Source organism: Pezoporus occidentalis, unplaced genomic scaffold, assembly GCF_034315485.1.
Source record: "Pezoporus occidentalis ecotype Australia unplaced genomic scaffold, CSIRO_AGI_Poc_V1 ctg30, whole genome shotgun sequence".
Taxonomy (NCBI): domain Eukaryota; kingdom Metazoa; phylum Chordata; class Aves; order Psittaciformes; family Psittacidae; genus Pezoporus; species Pezoporus occidentalis.
In genome coordinates, this window is record NW_026914941.1 from 5,015,096 (window position 1) to 5,029,653 (window position 14,558).

The 14,558-nt window shown below is 35.4% G+C and overlaps 1 long non-coding RNA gene across 1 annotated transcript in view; it reads left to right on the top strand.

Annotated features, from left to right (window-relative positions):
- The first annotated feature begins 2,591 nt into the window (after positions 1 to 2,591).
- LOC134168112 (uncharacterized) overlaps positions 2,592 to 14,558 on the top strand; it is a 31,598-nt gene continuing 19,631 nt past the window's right edge. The window contains exons 1-2 of the long non-coding RNA XR_009966424.1: positions 2,592 to 3,456; positions 5,819 to 5,926. This is a non-coding gene — a long non-coding RNA (uncharacterized LOC134168112). The remainder of the gene's footprint in view (positions 3,457 to 5,818; positions 5,927 to 14,558) is intronic.

Consider the following 14,558-nt stretch of genomic DNA (forward strand, 5'->3'; position numbering starts at 1 on the left):
AGCTCTGGATGTAAATTTTGGAATTTTGTGGATTTTTAGGGGAATACGAGGTAAATTCTGAGTTCTTTTAGGCACTTGTGTGGCTGTCATCCTTGGTGATTTTGCAAAGAAGACTTACGAACTAAATAATCTAAGACAAATCTCTGAATTGAACAGTATCTCTGCAGTGCTGGGCTGAGAGAGCCTTCCTCTGGGGAAGCTTGTGCTGCAGTGCTCTGAAGGAGCTTGCTTTACAGTGTTGAGTCTGGTTGGGGTAATGGATGCTATGGTATCATCACACTACAGGGCTTAAACTTATTCTTAGTGAAATCAATAGATACTTTTCTTGTAAAGCCACTTGAAAAGCTTTTTAAAGGATTATTGGAATTTTTGGATTACCACAGATAAATTCATTCTGTTTCACTGAATTGAATTACAGCATCGTATCTGTTGCTAGTATATTAATAAAATGTATGAAGCCAGCCTTAAAAGGTAGCTCCTTTGTGAAGAGACTTTTTTCTTTAACAATAAGCAGGAAGGATTTTTCAAAGATGTGTATTTTTCCCAGAGTAATGTTGCATACAGACTGGAGATTGCTTCTTCTATTGAATTGCATAATGAAAAATCAATCAGTTTAATGGTTGACAAACTTTGACATTCAAATAAAAATGTTGCTGGTATTTTCATAAAGACCTGTAGGCAAAACTATATTCAGTGACTTTAATTTATGCAATAGTAAATGTCTGCCAAAACATTGTACAAATGACTGTATTAGTCATTAGTCAGCAATAATAACTGAGGAAGCAAAGCAAACAAAGGCCAAATTTCTCAGTTTTTCCAAATTATATACTTTTGAAAAGCCTTTCATTGTAAGGTATGTTTCTACAGCATCCTTTTCAACAGTATATTCTGTTTTGAAAGCAGTTGCTCAACATCATGGAACATATTTATCTGGCACTGTTGAATAGTATCAGATGATAATGTTTAGTTTTTCTGCTTGTTCAGTCTTCTACCCAGGCTGCATTTACTTCTTGACCACTTCTTACTATATACTTTGCAAAAAACATCTAATAAAAAAGCCTTGTTCATAGTGGTTATTTTATATTTTTCATGTGCCTGCAAGCAAAATAGAAGGATAACAGAAGTCCTTCTGCAAAGGAGAAAAAGAAAACAGCAAAAGGCTTGACAGGCTCCTGGCTTTCCACCTATGTTGGTTGGTCTGTTTTGGGTTTTTCTTTTTATTTTCTTTGATTCAGAGGGGAGAGAATTCCCAGTAAGGTAAGAGGACACCTTTGTTCCTCACTCATTTCTGCTTTTAATGTATGTTTGAACACAGCACTTGGAGGAAGAGCAAAAGGCATGCTGAGCTACGCTATCACTTTCAGCCTTTAGGCACTACCATCCTAGAGCCAGGAGACTGGCTTAATAAATGCCATTAGCCTCTGTGCTCAAGTGTTGTCTAGCCATGAGATTTTCAGTAAGACCAAGTTTTGGTTGTGACCATGTGCATCAGCTTTGTTGGCTTCTTTGGATGCAGAGTGTGAGTGCTTCATTTGTCAGTAGCAGTGACTGGAAAGTGTTGACTTGTCTTCCTCCTTTTAGCAGTAAGATAGCTCTTACATCTTCTAAGCTTTGCACAACTTCCAACTCCCATTCCTATATGATCTGGGTAGTTTTGTTAATTCTTTTTACTGTAATTAGACTAGTTTGACCCAATTTGTCCTTCTTATCATTTTCCTGTCATGCATTATCCCAAGCTTTGAATACATTCTTAAATATGACTTACAAGATTACTAAATGTTTTAGTATACGTATGTGTCTGAATTCAAGATATGAACTAAACTAGATGTAAGTTTTATTGCATTATCTTATCGGGGGGGGGGGGGGGGGGATTACTTGTCCTGTGCTGCATTCCAGCTCTTACAAGAGAACTTGGCTGCTGCACAGCCACCTGCTGGTGCGACTTCAGCTTTTGCCTGCCTCTTGTTTGTTTGACTTACAGTTATGTTGTGTTGAGTTCTCAAGGTAGTAACTGTGCCTCTGTTTCAGTAATATCTAATAAACTTCCTGGTGCTATGTTAAATAATGTGCCAGGTAACTCACACGTTCTCACTGGTTACTTGTGTGGTTTGCTGTTTCTTTTCTCAAAGGAAATACCTTTTCATTGTTGGTTCAGGAAGTACATAAGAGTATTCCCTTTTTTTTTCCATGGGATTAATGATAATTATGCTTCTTCTCCACCTTTAACATTCTTCTGATTTTTGTTTTGATATGATGACTCATTTTAAGCATCTCTGGTTTATAACTGGCAAAAACAAATTGAGGAAGTTTGTTGATTTCCCTGTGTCCATAGAAGGAGCAAACGGTAGATCCCCGATTAAAGCATTGTTCCCATTTTTATCTTATAGCTGGAATCAGTGTTAAGTTACTCTATCATCTATTTCTGTAGTAATCTGTGTGGGTGAACTGCAGCAACTCTCTTATCAGTGAGAAATCTGTAGTATGTTTTATTCAAGAACTTTTTTTCCATTGCTATTGATATTAATGCCTAGGTGGAAGCTAGTATGGTGTCTATTCCCAAGTGTAAAAAGGTTTTGGGCTTTCTGTTGTTGTTGTTTAAATATAGCAACTGTAGTGTTTATTTGTATTGCTGCATCTCACAAGTATTTAATTTTTCTAGGGGCAAAATGTCATGCCATGTTTGCACTTTGTAAAAGCTGTGGCAAGGACAGAGATACAGCCATGGCTCAAAGTCATGTCCAGTGTGCAAACTGGCCACACTGGACCTGACTCTGGACACAGAGTCCATGAACTCTGTTCTGTTGCAGTAGAGTTCTGGGGCTTTTCCACTCTTTTTGAAGCGGTATGTGGTAGGATTGTGAGCTACTGAAAACAAAGCCTGTTAGCTGTCCTTGTATCAATCATAAGCAAGAGAGCATGTGTATACTCAGGTATTTCCCTGTCATGGATGTGAAAGAACTCTTAAGGCATAGGGGTTTGGTACTTTAAAGCTTAAGCAATTACTCATGAGGACACAAGTTTTTCTCAGTGTTTAGAAGATTTATGTTTCCTGTTGACACTTGCTGCATGAAAGGAGCATGCATGTTGCATCTAAAGAGCAAGACAGTATTTGCTGTTTACTGTAAGATGAAAATATGCATTAAAAACTTTAAAAGGAAATACAAACTTGAGGCAGTAACTGATTGACATCTGTGGATGTCATTTTTCTCTTGTGATTCTGGCATTTCATGCCTTGCTAAATATCACCCACAGCTATCTGTTGGATGTGTCAGTAAGCGATACAGTATGACAGCTGCTCTTCACCACTCCACAGCATCAGTTCATTCAGTAATAAGCTTGCATGTGTTTTTATCTTTGTTGTCTCTTTCCTAACAGTTCAAAATAAAAATAGTGTTTGTAACTGATACTGCATTCTCCCCAGTCCTAAGGTCTGGAGTAAGCAACCCTGTGCTCTAAGTTATTAACAGTAAGTCTTCTCTTCTTCCGTGGCATGGTGCTGTAATGTACATGAAGTTCCTACAAGCACATTGTGCATTCTTAACAGTCACATTCTGAGCATTACTTATTCTACTAGCAATATAAACGATAACCTATTGTTGATAGGTAACATTGCATTCTGTACATAATATGTTTACAATAGATGTATGGATATAAATGCTGAGTTCCTATTCTGAAGTTACCTTTTTTTTTACTGGTGATTAATAGTTTGGAGTGTTATACGAGCCCTCTTCATGTATATGATCATTGTTACTTGACTGATTTTAGGAGAATAACATATTTATTCAGTTTATGTCAAGAAATACAGCAAAATCGTGCAGTCCTTACTAAAATCTCTTTACAAATACAGTGTACTTTTAAAATTATTGTATGCATTCTGGATTGTTTATGATTCTACCACTGTTGTTGGTTAAAAAAAATCTTTAAAAGTTATTACTATTTTTACTTATAAAGTATATATTATAAAGTAAAATATATTTTACTTGTAAGTAATGCAATAGCTTTGATATATTTCTCTTGCTAATGCTGTTAAGCAACACTTGCCAGTGATTGGCTGTATCATTTTTATAATCACTATAGCTATAGTGTGGTAATCTAATATATCTGAATATAGTATATCTAAAATACAAGGGGTTTTCCCAAAGTTCTAATTTAGAATGAGATGCCTGACTTCAGTCAGAGAAGAGGCAGGTATCAAATGCTTGCTTTTGCCTTTGAAAGCTTACCCCTAAAACTGTTTCTGGCAAATGAAGTGATATGCACAGTATCTTGCTTTTTTTACTTGACTCAGAGCTGCTCAGTTGCAGCAGATTTGCTGCTGCAGACAGTTGTTGGGAAAAATCAGTTGGATGTTATGGTAGATGCCTGTGATTTTTGAAGCAGAAGGACTGAATTCTGTCATTTACAGCTCCAAAGTTCTGAGTACCTTAATTTTCAGACTCCTACATCTTTGAAATTGTACGTGGTGCAGATTTGCTTAGGTCATTCTTAAAAAAAATGTCTTCAACTATAAGGGCACCAATGTCCACAGAATATGAAAACGTCAGTCAGAAAGGCTAAACTTCTAATGTGTTGATGTGCATGCTTATGTAATTTACACTAAATACCAGGGGCTGTATAAGGTAACAAACTAAGAAATGAGATTGATACTGCTGATCTACAAAATGGGTCTGTTTAATGAAAGGCAAAATGTTACTGAGCTGAGACTGCTGTTGGCTTTAAATGCATGTAATTCCCAATACACCAACAACTAACCAGTGGATATTTCAGATGTTATATGAGTGGTAAACATTTATTTTTCCTTACAGTGATGTAGTTCTGGGTGTACTCAGTAAGCTTTCTGTAATGGAGGACAATGATTATTTATAGGAAAAATTAGTTGTAGTGGGGTTTTTGCATACCACCATCTTTTTTGTTCATTGCCAAAATGTAAACTTACCATGTAAAAGCAGAGAATAATTGTAGTGAAAGAGAAAACTGGTAAACACTGAGATAAATGATGACAAAGAAAGTGGGGTTTAGAGTCAGTTCATCTCCTGCCTGAAATAGAGCAGGAGTTGCGTCAAGTAGGGTTCTTCAGGCTCTAAGCTACTTGTTCATAAGATATTGTATCATTTGATTTTCATGTGAAAAAAACAGATCCTGCTTACATCTTCAGTCTAATGGACTCTAAGTGAAGCTTACCTGTAAAGAGGTGGTTGGGGCTTATCTCAGTTTTATTTTGGCTAAAATTAATCTTTTATTTAAACGTACTTTAACACCAGAAAATTCAATTCTGTTGGGCAAGGAATATAGCTTAAAAGATATTTTTGAAACTGTGCAAGAGGATATATTCAGCCCTTTGTGTCTGAGTTAAAGGGAACAAGTTCAGAACTGCTGTTTTTCTAAATCCGGCTTCAGTTTGTAAAGCCATTCTAGATTATTCTGTAGGTGGTGTTGAAGTTGGAGCTTCATAGCTAACTAACTACCAGCACGCTAGTATGTGGATACATCGCAAGTAATTAAAAATGAAGCAACAAAACTTTCTTGCTTCTTCCTGACTAAAGCGTGCTTTCTCAGCAGTGGAACTGAAGCAGTTTGCTAACCTCCAGCACTTGTGTCAGCAGCAAAATTGAAAGTATTTTTTGTCACCTGCACTGCTGTCAGGAGGGGAAAAAAAATAGAAAGTAGAGGAGCATAATTTCAGCACTAACATAAGTATCAGAATGATTTACCTGTCTGTTCTGCTTCACTTTCATCTCAGCTTTCAGGGCTTCATTCATCAATCTTTTATTTACACACGCATATCTCATTTTTACACAATTTCTTTCTCCCTGACCAGATGGCTGCGTTATCTGCTTGGTGTTCATCAAAGAGAATGAGAAAATACACGGATGCGTAGTGTCATCTGGGTAGGATTTGGCTAACTCTGTTTTTCAGCAGCAATTTTGTAAGTATTCAGATAACGAAAAGGAACACTTCGGTTCAGAAAAATACCACACAATTCTCAGACTTTTAAATGCATTACTTATTTTAATCTATATGAAAATATCTTAGTCTAGGCACCAGGTTTATTTCATCACACACAGCCATTTAAGTGGCAATAGTAGGATTAATATAAAACTGAAAGCTGGTAAAAAGAAGGAGATGCATCTTAAGATTAAGAATTCTTTCAGTGCTTTTTTTTATTTGCTAAATTAAAAATGTGTAAAATAGCTTTAAATAACATATACAGTTGCTGTAGTGGTTCAATTTATATTTCACCTACAGTATCCATTTTGGCTGCATACAGTTGTGGTTTCAGAACAAGCTTAGTGAGTTTGCTTGCTATGAGCTTTTCTTGAAAAGTGTAGATAGAATGTTTTAGGAAGAAGCTGCTTCTATTCTTGTGCTTTCAAATCTTACTCTTATTCTAACTTTTTGCAAAACTGTTCTTTTCTAATTTCATGTAACCAGTCTTTTCTGCAGTGTGTTTTGTTGCATTCTTAGCTTCTGAAGTTCTGTTCACATATAAATACAGCCTTCAGAATTTAGTTTTAGTGTGATCCATTCATTTTTGCACTTTGTTTAATATACACAGTAGAAATAAGTGTTAGTAATCAGGTTTCCATTTTTTATGAGTCACATCACTAGAAATTAGATACTTTCCAAATGCTCATTTGTGGTTTTTTTACCAGACTCAGTTTCTAGTTTTCATTTGTGATTGAGTGGGCATTTCTTATAGGCTGATTAACTTGACTAATCCCAGGCAAAGAATGGAAAAGAAAACGTTTGTAGGGAATTCCATTCCTTTTGACAGTTAGCATTGTATTATGGATGTATTATTTGATGAATTTTATATAATTCTTCATTATTGAAGTTCATAAAGGTGTTTTTACAGATGTAATACATATTTTAGATGAAAGTCACTAGCTTTGCTAGAACACGAGATGATCAAAGTATTCTGAATAGAACACATATAAAATGGATTTAAACCGGGTAAGAGACTTCACAAATGACTGAACAACAGGAAATAGTCTTTGAAAGGCAGTATTTCTGGCAGGGTTGAAAAGTATTATGTTCTTCAATATTGTTATCAATAATGTAACATAAATATTGTACTACCACTCAGAACATTTGCCAGTGACAAAATGATTATGGCTTAATAAGCATTGACAAGGACAGAGCCATTATGCATAGTAATACAGCTTGTAATGGTAAGCATTGGCCATTATAATAAACTACATCTTAATGCTTCTGTAGTCAAATGTGCTCTTGTAGGACAGGGAAAATAGTGTCCATTTTGGAGTTATAACCAATGTCCAGGAAGGAAGTGACTTTGAAAAGGCTTTAAAAATAATGGTAGTAAATGACTCAACAGAAAACTCCCAGCAAATGCTGTATAATATAGCATAAATTTGATAATAATATAAAAATTATTTTTTGCACTGTTAGTATGAGGTGAGTATGTTTTCATTTTTGATTTTGCAGTGTGTTCTCATTAATTCTGGCATTTAAATTGTAAACCATGTTGAAGAACTTGCCAAATGTAGAGAAGAGCTTCAAATGTGAGTCAGGCTAGAGAAACACATGCAGATCAGGGACTTCAAGGTTGGCTTGCTGAGCTACTAAAAAAGAACTTAATAGTATAACTGTTAGTGTACAAATAACTTCATTGGATCAAGGTTTGTGTTCTAAAGTCTCTTTAATGCAAACACAGGAAGGACTAGATCTCAAGCAAAGCAAATTCGTAATTGAAAACTGTGAAACAAGCAACCAGAGAAAGTGATAGCTTTTCTTTCTCAAGAAGTCTTCAAAGTCTGAAAAACGTGTGAGCCCCCACAAGGAATGTAACAGACTGCTGGAAATAAAGACTGAAATTCTATGACTGCAACACAGAAATCAGAATAGCTTATTTAAGTGAATTTCTGCTCTTAAAGGTAAAAATATGTGGTAATTTCTGAGCATTATTGTCCTGATTACAGAGATGTGTTTAACTTACCAGTTAATTTACTGAAAAAGTGTGCTGAAAAATGGGTGGAGAAAAGCAGTGCCTCAGAACAGCAGTCTCTCAGGAGACACTGGAGGAGTTGAAGGGAAATGTCTGTGGTGATTTAATCTCTTTTACAACAACCTACAAAACTGTTTTTACTTAGACTGGGAAAGAGCTGATGGACATAAAAGAGTGCAAGAAGCTGAGCAGAATTGAAAGAGATTTTCTGTTAAATGAGAAACAGCAGTCACTGAAGTGAAGCTAAACTGAAACATAGCCCTCTCTTCTCCTTTTATTCTTTCCACTGAGATTGCCTAAAGAAGGAACTTCTGCTTAAATTGGAATGTAAGAAAAATATGCGTTTAGAGCATTTATGGGTTTAATATTTTTAGAAGTTTTATATTTACTGTCAAAGATGACTTTTGACTCTGAGGACTGCTATGCCAAATGCTGAAATGTAGTCAGGCTTCAAGCTTGACACATACAAAATTATGGTTCAGGGCTGAAACTTGGAAAGAAATACTAAGTTCTCCCAGTATGAAACAAGGGGATGGAGATTGCAGTTAGCCAGTGTCGTGATTACTCCAGTTTGTTTTCAAATTCCCCGTGCTCTGTTTTGGTCTTTGTGACTGAAAACATAATGTTAGAACCCCAGATGCTTAGTCCATCTTTCTGTAGAAGCACTTTGAAGTTCAAGAAAAACAATTGCAACTCTAGTTGTAAATGGTCACAAGATACATCTGTGACATTTATTTTAACTACATCTATTGTTTCACATTTTTTCTATGGAAGGATTTTTAAAATGAATCCGTTTTAAAAAACGCAGAGCACTAGTTTCTTGTAGTCTCTGTTGGAGGATTGAGATTTTCTTTCCTACTTCTGCTGGAACTGCATGGGAGTTGTAATATCAATTTCTGAGTAAAGGTATAAGAATTTTGAACACTTTAAAAAGCTCTTTCCTACCTATAGAGATGTAACATACAGCTTTAGAGTCCTGTTTTCTCCAGTGTCTGTAGGAAACACTGCCATCTGGAGAGAGAAGGAAGAGAACTGTGTTACACCTGATGGCAGGAAAAACTAAAAATTCAGAGTTCAGCAAGTGACATGGGACACATTTTCTTGGGGCAATCTAATAGGCTGTGAGGACAGCAGGGCATCACTTACACAAGAGCAGGACAACTGTGATTTTGTTGATGGAGTGTCCTCAGCAGGGCATCTCAAGTTTCAGGAATGGTCCATGCTAGCAATAGCTATCTTTCTGAGGCTGTGAACTGCCCTGAAAATGAATATGAGCCCTTGCAGCATAGAAATGAGGAACTTCAATTTTTGCTGAATCATTTTTCTATGTCTTAGAAGAGAATAGCCATGATAAATGCAATGCAGTAAAAGAATAGGAGCTTCTGGAGTTCCATGCATATCAATAAGTTCCAAAACTGCTATTCCTCCATCTTTATTATGATATAAAAGCTATCAAAATCCAAATACCTCCTCTCCCACTTCCTTTCAACATTATGGAGCTTAGTACAAAGCATAGTTGGTTAGTTTGATAGTATTTTTATAATATAGTTCGAAGTGCACATCTGTGCATGATGCATACTTGCAAACCTCATAAATAGGGCTGATATCCCCATTTCTGAGGACAGAAAACTCAACAAGGAGGTTGTGACCTGACCAAAATCTCATGAGATTTAGGTATCTTAGGTACCAAAGGCTAGCTTAGTCCACAGATTTAGTACCACAGATTCGGTACCACAAAGCCCATAAAATCAAAAGTTTTCAACTTAAGGAAAAACATCTGAAGCAGAAAACTATATGGGAGAGAAAACATTAAATAACTATTCAGGATGGTAACTGTAACTTAAATGATCAAGAGAGAGAGGTCTTGGCACATCTTTGAAACTGTCAGCTCAGTGTTACTGCTATGCCCAGTGGCCATTCATAAAGAGAAATATAAAATTTAAGAAACAGAAAACAAATAGCGAGACACTCTTCTGCTAAAATAACTCCTTACTAGTGATGAAGTTCACATGTATTGGCTCAGAAATAACCCTATTTCCAAAAGCATTTTGGAAAACCAGAAAAATTGTAAGAAGACAGTGAAATAATAGGCAGTTTGGGGGAGGTTCCTCACAAGGATGGACTGAAGAGACCAGAATTTACAGCTTGCATCTGTGCAGGGCAATCTAGCAGAAGGCCTCTTAAGATCATAAAAGTTTGGAGAAAACGTTTAGAAAATAATATTTAGTAATCTTTTCATAGCAAAAGAGATATCAACGTGCCAAGGCATTGTCAGGAATGGAAGAGGTTAATATTTCTAACTGTGGAATGAGTTTGGGCATTTCTTTCAGTTGATTATTATTTTTCCTTCCAGAAAAGCAGTGGCTATTCATTAATCAGAGAAGTGGAATAATTAAAGGGTCTGCTCAGGAGAATGTGAGTAGACAATCACTTTTAAGCTGGTTTTAGTTCTTACGGTCTGACTTTAACAGTAGAATTTTAAAGCTGTTTAGCAATGTAGATACATTTGCCCTCCGGAGTGCTAAGAATGTTAGGGTATTGAATCTTGATCATAAACCCAGATTCTGTATTTCTTATGTGAAGGGGTTTTTCTTAAGAAGTTTTCACTTGGTTTGCAGAAGGCATTTACTAAGCTTTTCAGGTTAGATCTAGTCGTAAGAAGACAGGACACACATTGTTTAGGAATGATAGCTAGTTAATCATTATCTTTTTCCTAAATTTTCAGATCTTTTTTATGACAGCTGCAGTGTCCTTAACTGCTAATTCAGAGAAATTAAGAAATCCAGCCACAAGAATACATAAGTGCTGTAAGTACCAGCTAACTATTTATCTCTGCTAGTGTACAGTAGTATAATAGATTATGTATGGATATACTGATTACCACCATATGATTATTGGACAAATTACTTATGATCAGTGCTTTTCCAGTGAATTCAAACACACTGCTGCTATTACTGTACACTAAGCCAAACAGCTAAATGATTTGTTCTGGAGTTGTCAAATGCCAAAGAAATCGCTTTTCCTTTATAGAGCCATTCACATGATTAAAAACTTCTTGTGTGTTCCTGGAATTCCTAAACTCAACTCTTCAGTCACTATACGATTAGCATGACTTTTTTTTTATTTCTTCAGTGAAACTAGATTTAGTGACATCCACACAGAAGATCAAAACTTTGTTTTGGTTCAGATCTCCATCTTTTTTTAAACGTGAGTGGATAAAAGAATTCCAAAAGCTGTGGATTATAAAAAGATGGAACATGTCTGTGTCCTAAAACTGCCATGTATTAGGCATAAGGACTGTTGACAGGCTGTGATGGAAACCTGTTATTTCAGATTATAAAATAGCCTAGCCAACCATAATTGCTTTGATTTTAGGGTAACTCCAAAAGAGAGTAAGGTAAAATGAATAATTCTGTGTTAGGCAGAGCATTATCAGACAACATTGGGAGGCAGAAAGGAAAGAGGCTAGAAATAGGGAGGGGAGAATGTGCAGTGATATGGCCACTATTTCTTATTAAAACAAACAAAAAGCCACTGAGGAGACAAACTGCTACTTGATTACGGTTGTCATTCTTGATTACACGAATCTTTCATGTGTTGTAGTATGCTGTTGTCAGTCACAGCTGCTATTGGATGGTTCCCTACTGAAATCTGCATAGATGCTTTTTAGGATCTTTGTAAATACTTTTAAGACACATTATTTTTAACATCCAGGTCTACATTAGATGCACAGCTTCTCTGAGTCTTAGCTGGGGGATTATCATTCTTCTAAACTACCAAAATGCTGATAACCCACCGTAGGATTTGTCTGGAGACAGTATTTCAGAGAAATGTTTTCTATTAAGTAGTAAGGGTTTGGTTAAAAGGATATCTTATAATCATCTTCTAACAAAAGAATTATCTTGAAGAGATGTAGGTTGGGTTTTCTGGGGGGGAGTTCAGATATAAAATCTTCCTAAAAATTAATTGGTACAATTGTAGATGTTAACAATTTTTTCTGTAGTAGTTCCATGTTAATGCTGGTAAGGTCTTTATTTCTTGTGATGTCTGTTGGCAATGTATTTCACAGGTTAAGTACAGTTCAGATTTGTTTAAAAAGGGGAGGGTGGTGGTGTCAGCTTTAAATATACTTCCTTTCAGTGTTCTGCCTCTGTTATGAGAGTAAACAGAAGCACGTAATTTACCTTCTTAAATGTTCTCTTTTTTATCTCTTCATCATGTCTTCTCTTACTCATCTTGACTTTAAAGAAAAATATCCTATTTTTCACTCTCTTTTCTTTTTTTTTTTTGTAACTTTGATCATTTTTGTTGATCTTCTTTACAGCCTTTTGGTCTGTTCTGTCCTTTTGTTTGAATGAGTAGGACCAGAACTGAAGCTAGTAATTGAGGGAGAAAGCTGTTTTACTCATTTGTAAAGTAGGCTCCTAAGAACTTACCTTCTGATGGCAAAATAAACTTACTTGTCTGAAAAAAAGTATCTTTAAAATTCCTGATGCTGCTTTGTAAGCTCTCGGGTTAGTATTCTTCTTAGGTGTACAATACTGAATAGCTCATTCTTACTGAAAGACATTTTCCTACTATATGTAAGTTTAAATAGCTTTTTAGATTTGACAGAAATAATGTAAACTGTTTCCTTTAAGGAATTCAGGGATTGGGCTCCTACATGTATGTATGGATGGATATGTATTTTAACTCATATCCGTTGCTTTTAAATGGAAGAATTTCTTTTAATATTGAAGGTTGTGAACACTGAACTTAGGAGTGCAAGGATGGTAGTCTTGTCTGGAAGAATTACCCAAAACCTCCATGTGAATACAGAAGATTTTTCACATTTACTCATTTTATAGATTATAACCTACAAACAAATTTTGTAATTTGTATTCAGGTAAGTGTCATGAAAGTTGTGTTTCATACTGATCTATAGTCTCATCTTCCGTATCAAAGGAAGATATAAGGTTCTATCTCTAGAAAAGAACTCCCTTGTTTTCCTTTTCTTGTTTATCAGAAAATGAGATTTCTCAGTAATGCTGATGTTCATTGGTTTGGCTTATCTGGATAAGAATTAAGTATGAAATTTCCAAAAATATTGTGTCCAAGTGACCTGGTAGAAGAAAAAAAAGCATTTCTGATTAAAACCCAGGACCAGTCAGGTATGCAAGACTGCATCTAATTTATGCATGCAGTTGCCATGACTATGTATGCGCATTGGATAATTGCTAGCACAAATGACTACTGGCATTTGCACACACATTTATCCAATTAGTATGTGCAATCAAAGTAATTTCATGCACAAATTAGCTGCACAATTGTGCATGCCTTCTGCACATGTAATTGTATGCCTAATTGGTCTGAAAGTCTTGTTCATAATGTGTGTCTTGATTTTATTGCAATACAACGTAAACAGTGAGTTTTATTTGCAGAAATGCAGATTTTGCATAATATTAATGTTCAGAAATAACTCCAAACTCTTCTTACTAGATTTCACAAAATAAACTGTGCTGCCTGCAGGCAATGTGAACTCACATTTTGTAAATTGAATGACAGCAGAAAATTCAACTTGCCTTGGGTTTTTAATAATTATGGCTTTAAATTAAAATCCTATCAATTATTCTATCCTTTGTGTAGAAATAAGGCCACAAAATTGCACCATTTTCGTTCCTTATGTACTACATGAAACATTAACAAATAATACTTTATCAATATTTGCATGTAAGCAATGTAAAAACATTGCCACACTTTAATATTAAAAGAAAATGTATTAAGCACTATATTCAGTCTATATAAGTGTGAAAGACCTATAGAAATTAGTACTGGAATCAGTGAAGTCATAATTTTCTTTAATGTAATTATTCCACATTTGATCATGTGCTCAAACCAGGGTTTATTTATAATTGAATTAATCTGGTTTATAACCGTATTTACCTAAATAAATGCTTTAAATATTGATTCTAACAAGGAAATCAAAGAGCTTAGGAAAGAAGCCCTATTTTTAAAAAAGTACCATGAAAATGGTACATTTTGACCAGGCTGTATAAAGTAAGCAGCTAGCATAGAGAAACTCCCTGAACCTCCGTAACATATTGATTGGGTTTTAATGTATGAATTACTTAATTGCAAAAGTTTTGTCACAACTTTTAATATTTCAAATAACATAGTACAGTATTTTCTGTGTTTTCTCATCTTGCATCCAGTGGGAGGCAGGCATAGGAGAAGAGGTTATAGATTGTGGCTTGGAAAATGTTTCAAGGTAATAACAGATACTGTCAGCCTTTGGATTTCCCTGGATTATTTTTTAAATGTTTTCTTTGTTTTTAAAAAAAAATAGTTTTCCAAAACTAGCCCAAACCTTGCTTTTCCAAAAAGAAGAGCTCTTAGTTAAGCTCAGGGTATCAAGGAGAGGTAATAGGTCATCAGGCATTTATTGGCAGATAAGGGAAGCTGATAGTAATCTTCAGAGCTTTCCAATATGAAAGAGCTTTTCTTCTCTGCCTTTGATGTGCCCAACCTTAGGGCCATTTGGTGATGATGTTAAAAGACACTGTTTATGCCACTCTCACATTGTTCAGTGTAATTGGGATAGCATGGCAAAGTT